This window comes from Lissotriton helveticus, chromosome 10 (assembly GCF_964261635.1).
Source record: "Lissotriton helveticus chromosome 10, aLisHel1.1, whole genome shotgun sequence".
NCBI lineage: Eukaryota > Metazoa > Chordata > Amphibia > Caudata > Salamandridae > Lissotriton > Lissotriton helveticus.
The window spans coordinates 369,135,936-369,156,059 of NC_136071.1; positions in this window are offsets into that span (position 1 = coordinate 369,135,936).

Below are 20,124 nucleotides of genomic sequence, written 5' to 3' on the forward strand. Positions count from 1 at the left end.
AATATAGGAGGGCTTAATGATTGGAAAACAATGGCTTAGATTGGCCGAGTTCGTTAAATCAGAACATATAGATATTTTATGTCTACAAGAGATGCATCTACCGTGGGCAAAAAAACAGCTGCTCAATTTGGGAGGCTTCGATATTTTGTCATGCTCATCACAGACTTCAACAGTTAGAGGAGTAGCCATGTTAGGGAAAACTGGGCTTGGGGGGGCTAAACGCTCCAAAGCTGATGCGTTAGGGAGATGGGCATTGGCCGAAATGTGCTGTGGGATAACAATCTGTGGGATATATGGGCCTAACCAAGATGACCCCGAGGTTTTTGAAGTATTGGAGAGAGAACTGTCTAACTGGCCCACTCCTATTGTGGTATGTGGAGACTTAAATATATTTGTCGACCTGGTCAATAAAAACCCAAATTTAGGCCGGAAGCCAAGGGTATTCCGGGCTATGTGCTCTATGATACAATCCCATGGGCTATCAGATGTATGGGGTATTAAGGAGCCCGGTAATTCCGGGTTCACTTATTTCTCATGTCCATACCAAAGGTATACTAAATTGAATTATTTCCTAATCTCATCCACAGAAATGAGCAAAGTTAATATCAGAAAGCTACCTAAGGTCCTATCGGATCATAGCCTGCTGTATTTGAACTACGATTGTCTAAAGTCAGCAAGGAAACAAAGGTACTGGACATTCAATAGGAAATTGTTGGCAGATGATTTATATGTTGAGCATCTGAAGAAATGGACCCGGGAATTCTTTGACGCCAATCGCTATAGTGCAGCCAGAAACAGTGTCTGGGATGCGTTTAAAGCAGCATTAAGGGGGAAAACATTTAGCTATGCTGCCCGGATTAGGAAAAAACTACTGGCAGATAAGAATAGGATACTAGCTGAATTGATAGAAGCGGAAGAGCAACATGGGCAAGATATAATACATGGGAAAGAAGGTAAAGAAAGTCAGTCGAGAATTAGCTCTGTTAAAGCAGAGATACACAAACTCATATTCTGAAGCAGCTTTTTCAGTTATCTAACATATAAAGGTCAAATGTACAAAACAGGTGAGCAGGCGGGTAAGGCATTGGCACTCAGGATCAGACAGGGCAACACGAAAAATATAATAACTAGTATCCAGGAGAACGGTCTGGAGTTTGTAGAACCACAGGAGGTTCTCAAGGTATTTAAAAACTTCTACCAAACCTTATACCAGGAAGAGATGGAGGGGGAGAAGCCTCAGGGGGGCTATCTGGATGAAGGTCCTAAACTGGATGAGTTAGAGAGGGAAGTATTGGAGATAGATGTGATGGGTAATGAAGTGCTCGAGGCACTACAAGAGTTATCAGCTGGTAAGGCAGCAGGGCCGGACAGCATACCATTGGAGGTTTACAAATGTATATCTAGGGAGGTGGCACCAATTTTATTAGATTTATTTAACGGTATAATGGGCAATGGTAAAATACCGGAGACATGGAAGGACACAAATATAGTGGTATTCCACAAGAAAGGGAAGCCAAAAGAAAACCCTGGGTCCTATAGGCCGATATCGCTAATAAATGCAGACAATAAAATCTATGCTAAAATTTTGGCGAAGCGTTTGGGGAGGGTCATTGGCGGTCTGGTTTCCCCTTGGCAGCATGGGTTCATTCCGGGTCGTGGTACAACCAATCATATAAGACTAGCAATATCTTTGTTTGAGGCACATGCTGTCGGGGGGAGGGGATGGCCAAGATCCTCCTCGATGCTGAAAAAGCCGTTGACCGCGTTAGTTGGGACTATCTGTGGGGAGTACTCGTAGGAAGAGGGTTTGGCCCAAGATTCCTGACTGCCATCAAAGTCATGTATACCGATCCAGTTGCCAAGGTGCAGTTGATGGGTGAAAGCTCGGGGAAAGTTAACATAACAAGGGGAACCCGTCAGGGGTGTCCCTATTCACCATCCTGTTCGCAATGTATATTGATCCACTAATTAGGCAGATCCTGCGTAATGATGAAATCAAGCCGGTCATAATTAATGGATTTGAGACCAAAATATTAGCTTATGCTGATGACCTGGCAGTAACATCGGTGGATCCTGCTGCGGCTATTCGGGCATTGGTAGAAATTACTAAGGAATTTGGGCGGCACTCGGGATATCGCTTGAATGAAGGGAAAACCCAGGTGATTGGCACTAAAAATATCGCTAAATCAGATAATAGATATGTAGATTCTGCAATATATCTGGGAGTGACAATTAACGCAGCAACAGAATTAATCATAAAGGATCATTTTGTCCCACTATTAAAAATGATCGAGCAGGACCTTAAAAGAATGGACACCCTGCATTTGTCACTAATAGGTAAATCTAATGTCTTGAAAATTACTATGTTACCTAAAGTCCTCTACCTGTGTTGTTCCATTCCCTTCTTAATAGATGAGGGGGTGATAAAATCAATGGAGGCCATTTTTATACGTTTTTTATGGCAATATGGCAAGATTAGGCGTTCATTGAAATTTATGTCTCTCTCACAGGAATTAGGTGGTTTAGGAATTCCGAATGTAAGGTACTATCATTGGGCATCTCTACTAACCCAAATGGCAATCCTATTTGGTCCATCTTCAAGCAAACCATATACTCAAGACTCGCCACATAGTATTCAAAATGTCCCTACTATATATGAGTTATTAATGGGGAGGGAGGTGGTGGGGGCTCTGTTAAGGAAAACGGATCATAGGTATTTCAAGAAAATGCGATATAAGATACTGGAGAGTGCTTGGGATCTCTGGAAAAAACGAGAATACGCCACTCTGGGAGTCAGGGTTCTTCCCAAATTTAAGTGTGGATGGCGCATGGAAATGCTGGGAACAGCAGGGTATCCGGACAGTAGGGGACATAATGCAGGGTGATAGTGTGATGAGTTTTGCTGCAATTCAGCAGCAATATGGGATATCTAGCAGCCAAGGCTTCAAATATGCTCTTCCATCTTGGATCTTCCCTGGCAATCGATGTAGTGTCTTTGATTATTTGTTAAAAGGGGGTCGGAGGATTAAAATTATTTAAAGGGCCCTAATAGCTGAGATCCAAGATGATCTGGAAAAAAATGAAGCTGCCTGGGCCACAAAGTTGGATGATCCAGATGTGGACTTGGACAAAGCGCTACACCTAGATAAAGAGATTTTACGCTCGTCTAATTTAAAAGCACAACATTTTAAAACACTATTTAATCTATATTTTACACCCTCTAAACTATTTGACTGGGGTAAAAGGGAAGACAATAGATGACCCAGATGCTTGAAAGGGCCTGCGGACCTGTTGCATATGTTCCATCATTGTGAGAAACTAAGGGGTCCATTACCAAGTCGGGCGGATCGCCACCGCCATGGTGGCGATGGCGATCCGCCCGACATAAATGCCCGCCCGCCACCCTTTTCCCCCTCACCACATTACAATGGCGGGGGACCGCAGCGGAGGCAAACACCGCCCGCGACTTTTCCACCCCGGTCGCCTTGCGGCAGGGACGGAAAAGGGATCAGACACCGCCAGCCATATTTGGATGGGCGTCTGCAATTGCTTTTCACGGAAAGGCAGGCGGACTTCACTCTGAGGGCCCCGTGCGGGCCCCCAGAGTGATGGAGAGTACGGAGGTGCACACGGGGGGTACCTGTGGTACCCCCCTGCATTAACATAATCAAAGCGTCAGGCACCGCGCGGTGCCTGCTGCTTTGATTAGTCAAATGCTGAAATGCTTTTTTAGCATTGTGGCGGGCGGTGCAGAGAGCACCGCCCGCCACAATGCTAAAAATACAGGATGTGCCCGCCACTGTGGCGGGCACATCCTAATACTCCCCACGGGACCCCCGCCCTTATAAAGGGCGGTCCCGATTACCACGAGGATGGCGGGCGGGCAAAGTCCGCCCGCCATCCTAATGACCCCCTAAGTGTGGTAAAAGGGGAGATCGAGACATTTTGGGAAGGGCTGTTAGGCTTAAAAATCAGCCTATCCCCGACCCTAATGATCTTGGGTAGTGAAACTAAGCTGGGTTTAAATAGGCAGACTGAAGCATTTATATTTTTATCAGTTGCAGTGCTACGTTTTCTTATATCAGCAGCATGGAAGGATGTTACTGCTCCATCATTTCAGATGTGGCTGACCAGGCTTCTGGGTATCCATAACATCGAGTCTACACTTTATGCACATAAGGGCAGGAAAACACGGGAGTTTGGGTTAAATATTTGGGCGTCCCGGAAAGCCTGGAGAGACGTAGGATTGCAAACATAGGCTTGTATATATTTACCTGTATATTTTATCTCTATATATGGAGGGTTTATCACTCTCCTGTAAATATTGAAGTATTTGTAAATGTATATATGTCCATTTATTGTATTTAGTGTATTTACTTCCTGTTTTTTTTACCCTGCCAGATGGAATAATGTATGAAATTATGATTATGGTTATTTTGTACCAGTATTAAATTCTCAATAAAAATAAAAAATAAATAAAAAAAGATGGTTGTACAAACCAAAACACAGACTTTGAAATCAATAAACAGGTGTTAGCCCACCGCGAAAAGATAGAGTAAGAGGGAAAATGAGAAGAAATAACTCAAAATTGACAGACTGATTCCCACTTACCCTCTACTCCACACATAATGACAAAAAAGCAGAAGGAAAAACAAGGTAAAGCTAGAAATAAAAAAAAAAATTAGAGTGGTAAATGATCAGGATGTAATGGACCACCCAGTATTGTGGGAGGAAATGAATAAAGGAACCAGGGTGTTAGGGAACATTTGAACTGAAACATATAATGATACATTGGAAAAAGAAGATATCCTATCCTATTTTTTAGATGAATGTACAAAATACGGCCTTTCTTGAAGAAAGAAACTCACCAAAATATGGAATGGTCACAGTACCCATAGTCTATCTGGGAGCAGTCACTTCCAAAAGCAAAATGGCAAACAAATATGAAGCAGATGAGTTACTGAAAACTTGGAGGCGATCAATCACCAGAGCCGGTATAGGCACAACCTTATCCCATAAATAAGCCAACGACTCTTCCAAATAACACAGGGAAAAAGGAAGTAAGAGCTATGATAAAAGATAAACATAATCAAGTTGTGAATTAGAAAATGCCAAGGTTGATAAATCAATCTGGTAATGTGTCTATCGCTTGTGCATCAGTGGATGAAGATGATCTAATAATTTTTGTCCCTGAATATCAATCTAGAGGTAACCAAGATATCCTCAATCGTTGAAATATCCTTAGACTTGTTAGGGCAATTCCATCTGTCAAAAAAGTTTCAACAAATGACATAAAATCAATCAAGTTTTTACCCCAAAGGAATGGTAATCTGCAAGAGCCTACTTTGGTGACTTGCGTTTCGGAACAGCTAGTGTCAAAAGTGCTACAAGAAAAGGATTCCTTTCTGAAATGGGTAATAAAAATCAGCAGTGGACCAGCATTTTTTTACCTAAGTTCTTTCGTTCTTTCAAGAGAGCCTAGTAGTGATAATGGTAATATACATGTACACTCAGTACTTAAACACTCAATTGGAAAAACAATAAACCCAGCGATAATCCTACAGTTAGGAACGCAGAGTACAACGTAACTTAATTTAGGCTGGTTAACAATGGAATTGCATGGCAGCCCCTCCCTATGACAACTATAAGCATTGAATATTCAGGAGAAACAAGTAAAGCATCTACAGGAAACCATAAAATTATGCTCATGGAACATTAATAGTATAAACAATAAGAAATATAACACAAAAATGAATACATTATTCATACATTTCCATATCATAATATTACAAGACACTTGGGAAATTGAGCCATTTGTGATGGATGGGTTTAATGGCTATTTGAATCCAACCACTTAAATCAGACAATACGGCTGCCCAATAGGGGGTGGGGGGGCTTGGCGATAATACTATCTATTGGTTTAAAGACTAAAAGTGAGCTGGTGGTAACAGACAATAATATTATCCTAATAGTAAGATTAAGAAGCTGGAATAAATACACTAAGAGTATACTTGTTGTGAACAACATTTATATAAACTCTGAAGAAAAGGCAAGGAAATGGATGTCCCATGAATTAATATATATATATATATATAGTCAGAACTAATACTTCAGGAATTGTCATTGGATATCATGATATCAGAAGATTCCAATATGAATTATATCATATTATATTATATTGCTGTGGCCTTTCACAAAAGAAGACAATATACTACAACAGGATTATAGATGGTCAGTTCCCAATCAATATTGCACCCTTGATAGAAATGGGAAAGCAGGTTGGAAGTACTAAAACATCTTGAATCCCTTGGCTTAAGGGTGCTGGACAGGAGATTTCAGAGTGACATACCACCTAAATGGATATTTCAGGCTGCAAGCTTGCAATCAATGATAGACTTTACATTATTAACTCTATCTTCACTGCAATTGATAACCTAATTTCAGATCCACGCGACAGAAGAAAGTGACCATAGCCAGCAAATTATTGAGATAGAAGTCCAACCAAAGTATCATGAAAAGGCAGAATCGCTTCCAGGAGAGGTGGAAACAACTAATTATAGGAGACTATGCTAGTCGGAAGGATCACTAGAGGCTGCAATTTTGGCTGAAAATTGTTTCATTGATAAGACAGGATCTGTGCTTGACCAATGGTCAGAATTTACAGAAATATGGAATCAAATGGGATTAATCGTCAATGTAATTCTCAGATACAGGATCTAAACAGGGTAAAATTATCTGAATCATGCAATAGAAATATGAATCAATAAAGGAAGTACCCCTTGGAATCAGGAGCCTCAAATTAAATGAATAAAGATTACTGGAGGAAAATCAGGGATAAGTTAAAAATAAATCAAACCCTTTGGGCAAAGGCTCTGTTCTTGAGTAAAGAAATAAAATCTAAGGGCTTTCGGGAGAATGATCAACAACTTGAACCGGGCTCGAGTCAAGATTACAACTTCAACCATAACAGAATCAGCATGGGTAGAGGTCTTAATAAAGCACTTTAATATTCAAGTGAACCATAAATATACGCTAACTGTGAAGAAAATAGTAACATGTTGGAACGAAATGTTCCAGTGGAAAATGAAATTGAAATTTCAAATTTGCAAGTTTGCAATTTAATTTAAAGCAGCAGACAAGATGGGGCACCTGGCCCAAATGGTATTCTGGAAGCCTTGTAAAAATCAGACGTACCTTTTTGGGCAGGGTACCTATCAAAAGTTTTTAATAACGCTCTGCAATTAAAAACAATTCCTGAATCTTGGAATGGCTCTATAATAGTATTGATACATAAAGGAGGGGAGTGGTCAAAATCAGAAAACCTCCACCTTATTACACCTCAGGACACCGAAGCGAAGCTTTTCGGAGGGACACTTCTGAAAGAACTTTTATATTGGGCAAAAGAAAAGCAGCTTATCCCCCCGAATCAAACAAGGTTTGTTCAAGGTTTAGGCATGTCATCCAACATTTTAGTGCTTTCAATAATGATAGATAAATTCAAAGTAAGGAAACAACCAATCTATCTCTGTTTTGTGGATTTTAAATCTGCATTTGACTGTGTTGAATGTGACCTTCTGCGGTAAAATCTGACTAAACTGCACATCCCACCCTGCCTAATAAGAGCAATCCAAATGTTATATTGGGATACATAGATAAGAGTGAAAATGGGGGATAGTTCCATTTTCACAAGGAAAATTAAACCTTCCAGGGTTTGAAACAAGGCTGCGTTCTTGCACCATGCATATTTAATTTGTTTTTGGATGATTGAAGTGAAAGTGCCACTCTTGTGGTTTGATACCCTATGATGGCCTCTGACTACCACCATTTTAACTGACTTTAGTGTGTTATTTTACCCTAGCCTTAATGTAGGATGGTCCAGCATATACTTGCTTCTCTTCTGTCCTGTAATCTTGCTGATTTCAGTGGGAGTTGTCAAGGAGTGGAACAGTCTTGCCAATAGCAGAGCGTGTGGGATGTGTATTTGAAGGTGTGAGAGGGAGAGAGAGAGGTGTGGAATGTGCTTTTTGGTCTCAAAGTGCACTGTTTTGGGCGGTGGTGCACACATGTGCTCGGAGTTGTGTATTGGTGAGAATTATAAAGTCTTACTATTGGCTTTGACGTGGCCTCATGTCATCTTGCTTTCTGGCTTTACCTTGCTTCAAGCTTTTATGTGTGCCCAGCAGTGCTTGCAAGTTTTTTCGGTTATGAGAATTATAGGTGCTTACTATTGGCTTTGACATGGCCTCATGTCTTCTTGTTCTCTGACTTTGCCTTGCTTCTGCGGCAAAGCAGTGCCGGCAATTCACATTCAAGGTCTTTCTGCTCCTCACTTGTTTTTCGCTCCTCACTGACATGAGTGAACTGGAACATGGTGTGAGAAGTGTCGGTGGAATGTACAACTCTGCCTCAGAGCCAAAGCACGGGAGCTAGTCCAGCCTTGGCCTTGACGCAGGCTGGAACCAGCCAGCTCATTTTTTTCCCATGAGTAGGGGGCGAGGTTTTCTAGAAGCTTTGCTTCACGTTGAGTAATGGTATTAAAGCTGGGTGCTTTCGGGGGCCAGGTGGAAGTTCACCACAAAACAGACATATTGCTGTGGAGGTGATGGAACTTGAGTCCTGACTGAAACTCCTTCTCGGGCTGTTAAAAGGACTTCCCCAGCTAGAGTTGGCAAGGATGTTGCAGAATCAGTCGGTGAGGTGTTCCTAACCATTTCTATATATATTTTCTGTTCTTTGCTACCTGTATATATTGCATTCTCTTTCAATTGTTTATTTAATTAGTCACTTGATATATGGGAGTCTGCAATTACTGATATATTCAGCCTGCCTTTTTAAACATTGCATTAATAACTGTGTGTTATTTTTCAAATGCACCTGAATTTGTCTTCTTGCCTCGCCTTAGGGGTTGCTGGGTTTTTTCCCCGCCTTAGGGAGTGCTGTACAAGCGTGTATTATTTAAGGGTGCAGTGGTAAAAAGTGCCTCGCCTTAAGGGAGTGGTGGGTCTTTGCCCCCTCTTTAGGGAGTGCAGGGTTTGGGTGTGGCTTTTGGTGAGAAGTCACATTCATTACACTGATCTAACTCAAGAGCTGGATGAAGTTATTGCACATCCTCCAAGGTTAGGAGAGAAATATATATCAAATCTCCAATATGCTGATGATGTGATTCTGTTGAGCCAAACATAGGTCGGATTGCAGAGAATGATTAATATAAAATCAAACTATGCACTGCTTAAAGGGATGGTAATATATGAAGAGAAAACAAAGGTGATGTAAGTTAGTAATAAGAGTCATAAAAAAGATATGTGGTTTCTACCAACTCGGCAACTAGAACAAGTTAAAACATATATATATCTTGGAGTAATTTTTAATGAAAAGGGCTCTTTCAAGCAACATAAAATTGATTTACAAAGGAAAGGAAATTCCTTACTCTCAGCATTTCTTTCCCTACAGAGGTCACTAGGATGCTTCAGCCACCAACCACCATTAAAGATAATATCTGCAAAGCTTTTACCAACTATCTTGTATGGGAGCGAAGTGATACGAGGTAAAGATGAAGTAATATTAAATACAATTGTTGCTAAAATATTTAGATCTCTGTTTCAACTACCATGGAACGCAACACCAGATCAGATAAGATTCTAATTTGGTCTGTTAAACCAAATCATTGAACAACAAGGATCGTACGTTAAAACCTGGAAAAGAATAAAATCAAAAACTTCAAACTGGTAAGATCAAGCCCTTTGGCATGAAGTTCAAACAAATCCTAATTCACCAACGTGGAAGTACTTAACTGACGCAATAGAATATTTTTCCATCAATTCTCAATGGAAGAATCCTCTGGCTTCAGCAATTAAAAAAAAGCATCAATGGCTTAATGAAAAAACCATCAATGTTAAAGGGCAAAACATTATTTGTATCTAGGTCACATGCCTGGATGGTTATACATAAATGTAAAATCCTGAAACCACAGTTCTATTTAGAGTCTGGATGGTCCCTGCTACAAAAAATAAGGTTTCATAAGAGCACAATTTAGAATACTTCCAGACCTCGCTCATAAAATGCCATGGTTGAGACAAACAACATGTACCTCCTGTAGACTGTGTAAACTTGGCAAAGAGAACATAATTCATTTAATTTGTATATGCCTGGCTTTATTGAATCTAAGGTGAAGGTTGCTAAGGATACCGTTTAACCAGCAGGACATTTGTTCATGCTGACAAGCGGTGATAGGATGTCTTAATCCATCTGATACATCCTTGATCAAGGTCAAAGGATAATCTATTCGGCCATTAAAAGCCATAGAAGCAAACATTTAAAAAGAACATTTGATCAAAGGTACATTAAGTTAAAACACTATGTCACAGATGAAATAAAAGAAAGCCAAATCATACAGATAAATACGCTAAAATCAGCTATAAAATCAATAAAAAGACAAACACAGTTATTTCCAAGGCTAAGTTTGTAAACATCAAGGGATTCAATGTATAAAATGCTAAAGTGCTGAAGCATTAAATTGATCTCTATGATGGATGTGGGGTAAAGGACATGGGGTAACACATAGTGATCCCTGGACGTAGCCAGTAGAGACAGACTAGCTACTGCAAAGACAACCTTTTCTTGTGTCTAATGGCCCCTGTTCAATAGCTTGCACCCCTAAAACAGACCATAGGGGAATATAACATTTAAAGATATAATAATGCTGGCCTTACTTGGGAAAATTGACCTTTTCTGAGTAACAGAAGTAAAAACGTTCTGCGCAGGGGGGGTCATAATAGTCACAGCAAAAAATAAAAATGTAGGGTGTTGTGCTCTGAAAAATTGTCACATGGACAGGGCTTTAATCTGCCAGGTTTCATATATATATTTTGTGGGACGCCAATAACCAGGGGACCGGGTTCAGATGGAATTTAGTTAACACAAAGCGATGATAAGCATTGCTAACAAGAAGTAGGTATGGTTGTACCTGTAGACACAAGTTCAGTGTGACAAACCCTCTCACAGAAGGCTTAGCTAACTCCATCCCTATTCTAAGCCCCTGCTGCTTAGCCAGGAACTGCTGTTTGATATCTCTGATGGCTACCAGGCCAGGTTGCCTGGGATTTAGATATAAATCAGGGCAGCCAAGCCATTTTGTCTGTTCCATGATATATTTAAGCCAAGGAATGCATGGAGCCCTCTTGAGTATGGTGCAATCCATCATAATAGGTTGATTTAAAGTAGGGGTAGGACAGGCCTGGATTTCCAGCCAGTGCAACAGTGGGGCTACCGCTGTCAAGTCTGAGATAAACCCCACACCAATCTCCTCATGTAGACTAAATGCCGGGGTGGTGGACGGGACTGCCAAAAGCCTATGCATGAATTTATTCTCGGCCCCCTGGATGTTCTTCACATCCTTATAGCACCAGACATCACACCCATATGTGGCTATAGGCATACATTTTTCTTTATAGATCTTCAGCAGGGCTGGGATTGCTTTTGACCCCAATCTGTTAGTAAAGTCCAGTGTGGCACCAGCCGCTCTAGCTAAAACATTTTTTTAATGTATTATTTCTGCGCACCAAGACCCCCGCTCTTGAGATGTCTTTGCAGCTGGATTATAAAAAGTCCCCAGTCTTATTAATATACAGTGTGAACAACAAGGGGGCCAAAGTGTTCCCCTGTCGGACCACTTTCTTAACTGCCCAGTAATCTATCAAACCTACATCCTCGTTAAATCTTACCACTGCTATGGTGTTTTCATGGGCGGCATGTAAAAAGGCAACCAATTCTGTATGGTTGACCCATGTCTCGTAGGGTCAACCATAATTTAGATCTGTTTACGCAGTCAAATGCTGATGTTAGGTCCATAAAAGCCATGTGTAAAATTCCCCTCTTGGCAATAGTGTATTTAGAAATCACTAAGTGAAGGTTAAGACGTTGATCAAGCGTCCCTTTGCCCCACCTAAAATCATATTGTAGGTCTTAGATGACATTAAAATGGTCAAGCTACACTGTTAGACGATCCAATATCACTGTACTGAATTGTATATTTGTAGAATTTATGCGAGCACTGGAAATGAAAATGGCATTTATTATGTGACCTTACCTTTAACCCTAGCAATGAATGTTTTCTTATTTAATATAATTTAGAATCATATAAGGTGATCATTCTTTGTCGGTTCCTTATAAATGTAAATATGTTAATTGCTCTTTTTAAAAATTCTAGTAATTTTCCAGTTATGGTTCAATTGATCTCTTTTATGATATTTGTATTTTTTCCAATCGTATTAGATTTTTACTAATCAACAATAATCTAAACTCACGTGATCAGAGTAAATGCATCTCCTTACCAGTCCAGATTGTTTCTTCTGTCTCTGAGTGATCCTTTATCTGCAAAATACAAAGCAAGTTGTTTTATAGAAAATGAAGCTGTGAGTTACCAAAACACAAATTCCTGAAATGTTTAGTATTTCCTTATACAGCATATTCTGATTGATAGAAAATAAATGTTTGTGCTTTTACTCCATCCGCCATCAAAACATTTTTAAACTTTCCCAATTACATTCTAAAGCAAAGTCCCAACTTTTAAACAAGTGACAGTTTTTAAAGCATACTCTCACCTGTTGTGTGCATGTTAGCCAATCAGACAACAGCACTTAAACTTTGTTAAGGCCTGATACTGATCAGCTACAAAGAAAATGTAACTTTTTACAATGGCATTTCCAGTTCTTTTGCTGAATTTCGCTGCTGGTTTTTAAATTCAGCACACTGGGGCACTGCTATCCAGTGTATGTGTTGTGACCCATAAAGCATGTAGAATGTGGCTAATCTGTAGTTGTAATATTTTAGTTCCTTACAAGGCCATAGAATATGCTGTAGAAATTTCACCCATGGCATCGAAAGTTAAATGTCACCAGTAGACTGTAGCTCATAGTGTGCCACTCACTTGTGTGAAAAGGAAAACCTGTCTTCAGGTCTACCATTGCCTACCATTGACTGCTGTAGTGTAAACCTGAACTACAATCAGTTAAAATAACCCTTTTTAATGGGCAACCCCCCCCCTTTGAAATATTGGTAAGTCGCCTCTATGCAGCCAACAGGGAAGGGAGCATTGTATTTAAAAGTGAGTCATGTAGAAAATTAATGTTCACATGTCCCTACAATGACACAGCCCCAAAAAATATTTTCTTTGTAGAAAGCCTAGCTGTGCTGTGTAGAAAACCAGATAGCAGATTAAAATACTAAGATTGCAAGTTCTTGAAGGAGGCTAACTAGAATAATAATGAACCATCTATTTTTATTAGCTATTAAACTTTAACTTCAATGTAAAGTTGAATTTTTAATAAAGATTAAGGAAAAGTAACTTTTAGAAAGCTACCCTTTACCTGCCGAATTTTAAGATGGTTATTTTATATTTGCTCTACAGTTACTCTAAGCCAGTCTTTAGCATTGAATGAGGTGTGAATGAGGTATCACATTTCTCCCAGAAGTATGCAATAGGTTGAATGTAATGGCTAGAGAAGGTTGCACTTAACTCAAGAGAATATACAGGGTGAAGACTGTGCCCCTCCTATCAACATGTTAGTCTTGAGTCCTTCATGACTGGTCTATCTGAAGAACATTTCAAAGGTTTTCAGCCTTCAAAGGGAGCAAGCAAAATGCTAGGAAAATTTGTGTGTACCGTCGGTCTGGTTTCTGAAGTTCTAAAAGACTCTACCTTTGTTTTACTAGATGTATTGGTTTATTGTGGCTGCTTCAAACTGGATTATAAAGCATCCTAAGACACTATGAGTTAGTACTATTTAGAATATGATGTGCACAAACATGTAAAACAAGCCACAATATGATTAAATGAATAAATGGCCTTCATGGTATACTAAACAATTGCTAAACACATTAGTCAGAAGCAATATACTGACATCAACATACAGACCAAATACTAGGCAGCTATGTAGACACAAAAATAGGTACAGACCCATCTAAAGCACCTCCCACGCAACCCGAATATTATTGGTATTTAATCTCACTCCAGCAATTGTTTTAGGCAATCATGCATACTAAGAAACATGCTAATCCACTCTCACATTCATATTACCTTTCAAAATTTCAACTTTGACTGCCGGTGGATGGAAGGAGGAGGGTTAATATTACAGTGGAATCGTAAGTCGTAATTTTGCCATTGTTTTAGGTTTTGTCTTCTGTCCCATATTAGGACTTTAAATAGTGTTTTTTTCAGTTAAAAGAAACACTTTAGCTACATTTGCCAAATATGAGTGAAATGTTTCCACTTGCTATGCAGTCCAGCTATGTTTTGGCAATATAAGTTTCAGTGACATTCATTTATTAAAGGAAGAATTATGGATGTATCAAAAAGAAGGGGTTTTCGTTCTTATTTCTATTGGAAATGTAGCACTGCGCTACAGAAAACTTTGCCAAATGGGTTTACACCAAGCTTGGCTTGAAAGTGGATATTCACTCCCAAATTGTGTGTGTGATTTACTGTAAATGCTTTCAGTGGATTGTTCGATTTTTGCATTGGAAAAGAGTATTAGACAAGCATCAGATGGTTAATTGTATGACTATCATGACATTTCAAAATAAATTTTTTGTTTGTCCTGTATCTTTAACACCATTTGATGAAGATGCACTAAATTTGAAGGCACTTAGGATGCTTAAATTAATCTTGGTATTTTCAGTTTTCGGTATATCCCTGAGGGAGGGCACCACTAGAGGTTGGTTGAAAAGTGTTTGTTTTTCTATATATATAAAATCGAAAGTATGTCCGTTTGTCCTTTATGCATTACTACACCATTCATCCGATCGGCATGAAACTTTGGGAAGTTGTTGAGTACACTCCCGCAAAGGTTTCTGGCAACAAAACAAATAAAAAATAAAAAACATAAATAAATAAAAACATTTTTTAAAACTTGTTGAGTACACTCCCGCGAAGGTTCCTGGAAGAAAAAAAAGAAAAATGTGTGAAATATCGGCTCCCCGGGGCCATCATAATCTTTCCAATACTGAACGTTTACAGTTTTCGAGGCAACTCGCTTTTGCAATGACCATCAACAAAGCACAAGGACAATCGCTGCAAGTGTGTGGACTAGATTTGGAGAATCCGTGCTTCTCACGTGGACAACTGTATGTGGCCAGCTCACGCGTCGGAAAACCTTCTGATTTATTTGTGTACGCACCAGACAGAAAAACAAAAAATACTGTGTATCCACAAGCACTCGAATGAAGAAACAGAATTAGAACAACACTTTAAAATGTTTGCCATATTAAAATGAATAATTCAATAAAAATGACACAATGTGAATTAAATGTTATCATAACAGGTTTCCTTCAATTTCCTTTCTTCTCAGATCGCAGCAAAGCGCGACGGGTAAGCTAGTTTGCTAATAAAACAGAGAACATCTTTTTATTTGCTGTCAAGTTTTTCACTGTGTGATGATTATGCATGCAATTTGAAACATTGTTAGCAAGTAAAGCAGCCCGCAGCAGGTTTCCCTCAAATCTGACAAAGATGGGCAAAGCAAAAGAGCAAAGGAATCTTTGATATGCTAATATATTTATATATTTAGCATTTTCATATAAAATTAGCTAAACACTTAGGTGTAAGAGCACTTTACAGCAAACAGGTGTGGGACTAAGAAAATGCAGAACAAGGGTATGGCATAGCAGATGAATGGGGGCAAGCAGTGTTCATGTATAGTATTAGACATTGGACAGGGAATGTGTGTTTATGGTGTTAGGACAAAAAAATCTGAAACAAACTGATGATACAAAAATATCATATCAAGAATATCCGTACATTAAAAAATTTGTAGACATGAATATAATAGGTAAAACTATAGTTTTTAATGTTGTTTTTAATACCGTTGTACAATATATCAATTTAGAAAATGCTATTGTATGTAATAGCATTTGTACGTTTTAATTAGTATGTAATGTATTGTAGTATTGGAACGGTTTAATTATTTTTTATTCATTTCTTCAATAAGATTTGTTTTTGCTTACAAAATAGTTGACATTTGTTTTTTGTTGTCAAAATGTATATAACAATAGCCTATTTTTGAATAGACTAATGAATGTTGAGACGGGACTACGCACTACATACATGGATTGTTAGCATGTCTTTATTTATTTATTTTTTAGCCAAGACTCTTACTAGCGGGGCAATTCTGTCTCATGAACTGCTGCGAACCTCAAATGATAAAAACGAAGAAACAATACTATGGGTTGTCAGGGTTGGAGGAGCGGATCTGTTCCGTGTTCTCAAAGTGTGCCTTTTAACTGCGGTCAAAAACATATTTTAAACTGATGTTTTACTGCTTATAAATGATATTCAATCTTTTTGTAATGGTTTTAATTAACTGCACAATAAACATATTACTTACTTACCTATAATCAATTATTGAATTTGTTTTGTTGCAAGATATTGTTCTTCAGGGGATAAGGGTAGGGAGATTTTTTTAAATATATATGTTTTTAACTCCAATGGTTATGTAATGACACAAAATGCAAATTATTAAACTATAATTTTTAAATATGTTTAGTCATATATATTTTTTTATACATTTTAACGTGATATTATTTAACCGCATGCATGCGGGCGGAATTCCGCCCGTACGCTGAGATTTACTCATTCGCATGTTACGTGACGAGCTGGGCTCGTCATCAGCGTAGCAGGAGGCTACCTCATGACGAGCCCAGCTCGTCATCAGCGTCGAAGGGGTTAAGATAAAAAATAATTAATGTTTAATATAAAAGTATATATACAATTTTCACACCATTAAAACATTTGCATGAAGAATAATTTATTTTAATTATATGTATGTTAAAATAAAAAATCAACATTGTTTTTTAACTATAATTAGTTTAGAGTTGTATAAAACTGGTATTTTTTTTATAACAAATGAATTTTCATTTTAAGATAAATTTCTTTAAAAAGTTAAAGTATAACATGTTTATAAATATTATTTCAATGTATGGTTGTTAATTTTATATTATAACATGTATTTGCTTATGTTTTTTAAGTTAGGGAATGGGAATTTTTTATAGTAGTTAAAATATTAAATGTATCATTCAAAATATAAAAATCTATATAAAGGTTTGTAGTTTAAATAAGTGTGTTTAGATGACACTTTAGTTAATTTTATATAAATAAATATGTGAAAATATGGAACTTTAATTGTGTATGTAACCGAAGCGGCTCCTCCGCTAAGGCGGAGGAGCATTGCCCCAATCCCTCCAACCAGGAAAAGAAAGGAAGAAAATGATAATAACATATTGTTATTATCGTTTGATTTTCTCGTCCTGCTGTGGCAGCTTGCATGAAGGGGCGGGGCTGCAAAGCAGGGGAGGAGTTGTTTGCCCACTCCTAAGTGCACAATGACTGTTTGGTCGGCCCTCTTGGGCCGCAAAAACAGTCATGCACACTTCCCCGTTCCCGGTTCTCCAAGCAGTCTCTATTACAGCCTGCATGAAGAACATGCCCACCCCTCCAGCCCCTGGCTGAGTACCGTGTCACGGTGTTCAGACCAATCACAATGCTTCATTGTGTTGTTGTGATTGGCTTTGGGGGGAGCCTGGCTGTCTGCTTCCTGTTCCTGAAGTCAGAAGCAGGAGAGCAGGATTAGAGATGCAGGACCCGGTAGCAGCAATGTAAGTGTTGCAGCAATTTAAGTGTTATTTTATTTTTTTTTTTTAATTCCACATTGCCGTCCGTGTCCGCCGGCCCCCACTTGCCGTGCTGGCCAACAATGGTATGTAACATTTTCATTTTGTGATAGGTTATGCAACATGTTTTATTGTTAAGTGGATTTAGTAAATATCAAGTGTTCAAGACCTTCCCCCAACATGGTAGGATTTGAGTGGGAATGGTAAATGTCACCCCTGTAGTGTCAAACACCTTTCCCCAATATAGTAATATTGGATTGGAAATAGTAAATGTCACCCCTTTAGTTTTCAACACCTTCCCACATTGGTTTAGTCTGTCAATGCCCCCGGAGATACTCTTATTCGAACGACTGGTCCTACCCGAAGCACTGGATCTCCGGAAGCAATTTGTTCCTTACAACCTCCCCTTGGGGGAGAAACAAGCTCTCCTCAGCGTCAAGGATAGAACTGATCTCATCATCAAACCTGCAGACAAGGGAGGGGGTATCATTTCAGGAGATAAGGGTAGGGAGATTTTTTTAAATATATATGTTTTTAACTCCAAAGGTTATGTAATGATGTCATGGATGTCGACAAGTATGGCCTGGAAATAAAGAGACAACTATCCAACCCGCTACATTATCGCAGACTTACAAAAGACCCATTACCAAAGTTGAAAACCAAGATCCAGCAAGTTACCAGCCGAGCAAAATCCGAGGGTAGCATCTCATAGAAGGAGTTTGCATTTTTGAACGACCCACATCCCCGAATGCTAGTGATTTATGTACTACCCAAGTTCCATAAAGACAGCAACAATCCCCCTGGATGCCCCATTGTATCTGGGTGTGGTTCCATCCTTGAACCATTGGGAAAGTACAGCGACACTGTCATCAAAGAATTTGTTCCACTTACAGAAACATTCATACGTGACAGCAGGGATCTAACCAAAACCGTTGAGGACAGGCCCTTTGACATCAACACTGAACTCATGGTGGGACTCAATATAGAGTCTCTTTACACCAACATCCCCCATGAGGAGGGTCTCTTAGCTATTGAATAACTACTCGAGAAAAGACCCAGACCCACCCTGATCCCACTGACTTTGTCATGGATCTACTGCACATCACCCTGGGGAATAATTACTTTCTTTACCCGTAGACATTTTATTTACAAATCAAGGGTGTCTCTATGGGCGCTTGTTTTGCCCTCAAGTTAGCTATTCTTTTTGTATATAATCTTGAAATGACACACATACTCACCCCATCAATCCATTCCATGCACAGATTTGCCTTTGGCGGGCTACATTCTCCTGTTGTTGAAGGGCCAGTCTGACTCTTTGAATTCCCTTGTTCATTGGATGAACCAATCTCAACCTCACCTAAAATTCAGACTACAGATCCAATGACCTACTTTTCCTAGATATCACCATCCATACAGAAGATAGATAAATCTGAACCACTCTTTACTGAAAACCCACGGTACGCAGTACATTATTGCCTTACTCCAGCTACCACCCACACAACCTTAGATATGGCATACCCTACTTACAATTTGTGCGCATTCGCAGAAATTGCAAAATGCAGAAAGACTACTTCTTGGAATCAGACATCCTCAGCGACAATCTAGTCTCCAGAGACTATCCACCCTGCTTGGTCTGATATGCCCGCAAGGGAGCATGGTACTGCCATAAAGATGACCTCCTCACATCCCAGACCACATTTTTTTAGCAGAATCCCTTTTGTGACTAAATTCAGCCCTTGCAGTAACCAAGTCAAGAAGATTCTCACACACAATTGATCCAAGTGTCTCTCATCTTATGATACATTATAAGTTGTGCATTATGGTGTTCCAGCCTTATCTACTATTGTCATGTACATTTTTACATTGCTTTATATTTCATTTACATTACACCCCTGTTTAGGAATCCACTGACGTGCCATGTAAACAATTTATTTTGCCTACCAGTAATAATAAATCTTTGCCATGCAATTTGGCCTTCACTTGTATTCACATTTTAATACATCCTCAGTCAGGGATAGCCCAAACTGCCATATAGTCTTTTTCACCTTTCCTCAACCCTCCCTCCCCTACACGTCCCTCCTCCAAATACTACACCCCATCCAGGCGTCCTTAACTACCCCCACCCACTCGGGGCATCACCATACTCGTGTGTGGTCACATGACAGGCTGACGCACTGCCCCCAGGAATGCGGCATATTAATCCTGACCGTCTTCCACATTGACTCGAGATATCGTCCAAGACCATACACGTACATGTGGCCAGGACCTGAACCCAGGGCTCCTCTAACCATTGGATTAATTCCCTTCACGAAGTTCTTCTCCACAACGGTAAGCCCGCCTATCGCCATTGTCCACGACGGCTTCCCCAGCGTAATTACCTCCGGTGCCCGCAATCTCTAAAACGTATATTCTGACCCTACTACCCGCATCTTCAAGCTCCACATTGGTGGATACAATGTAAAT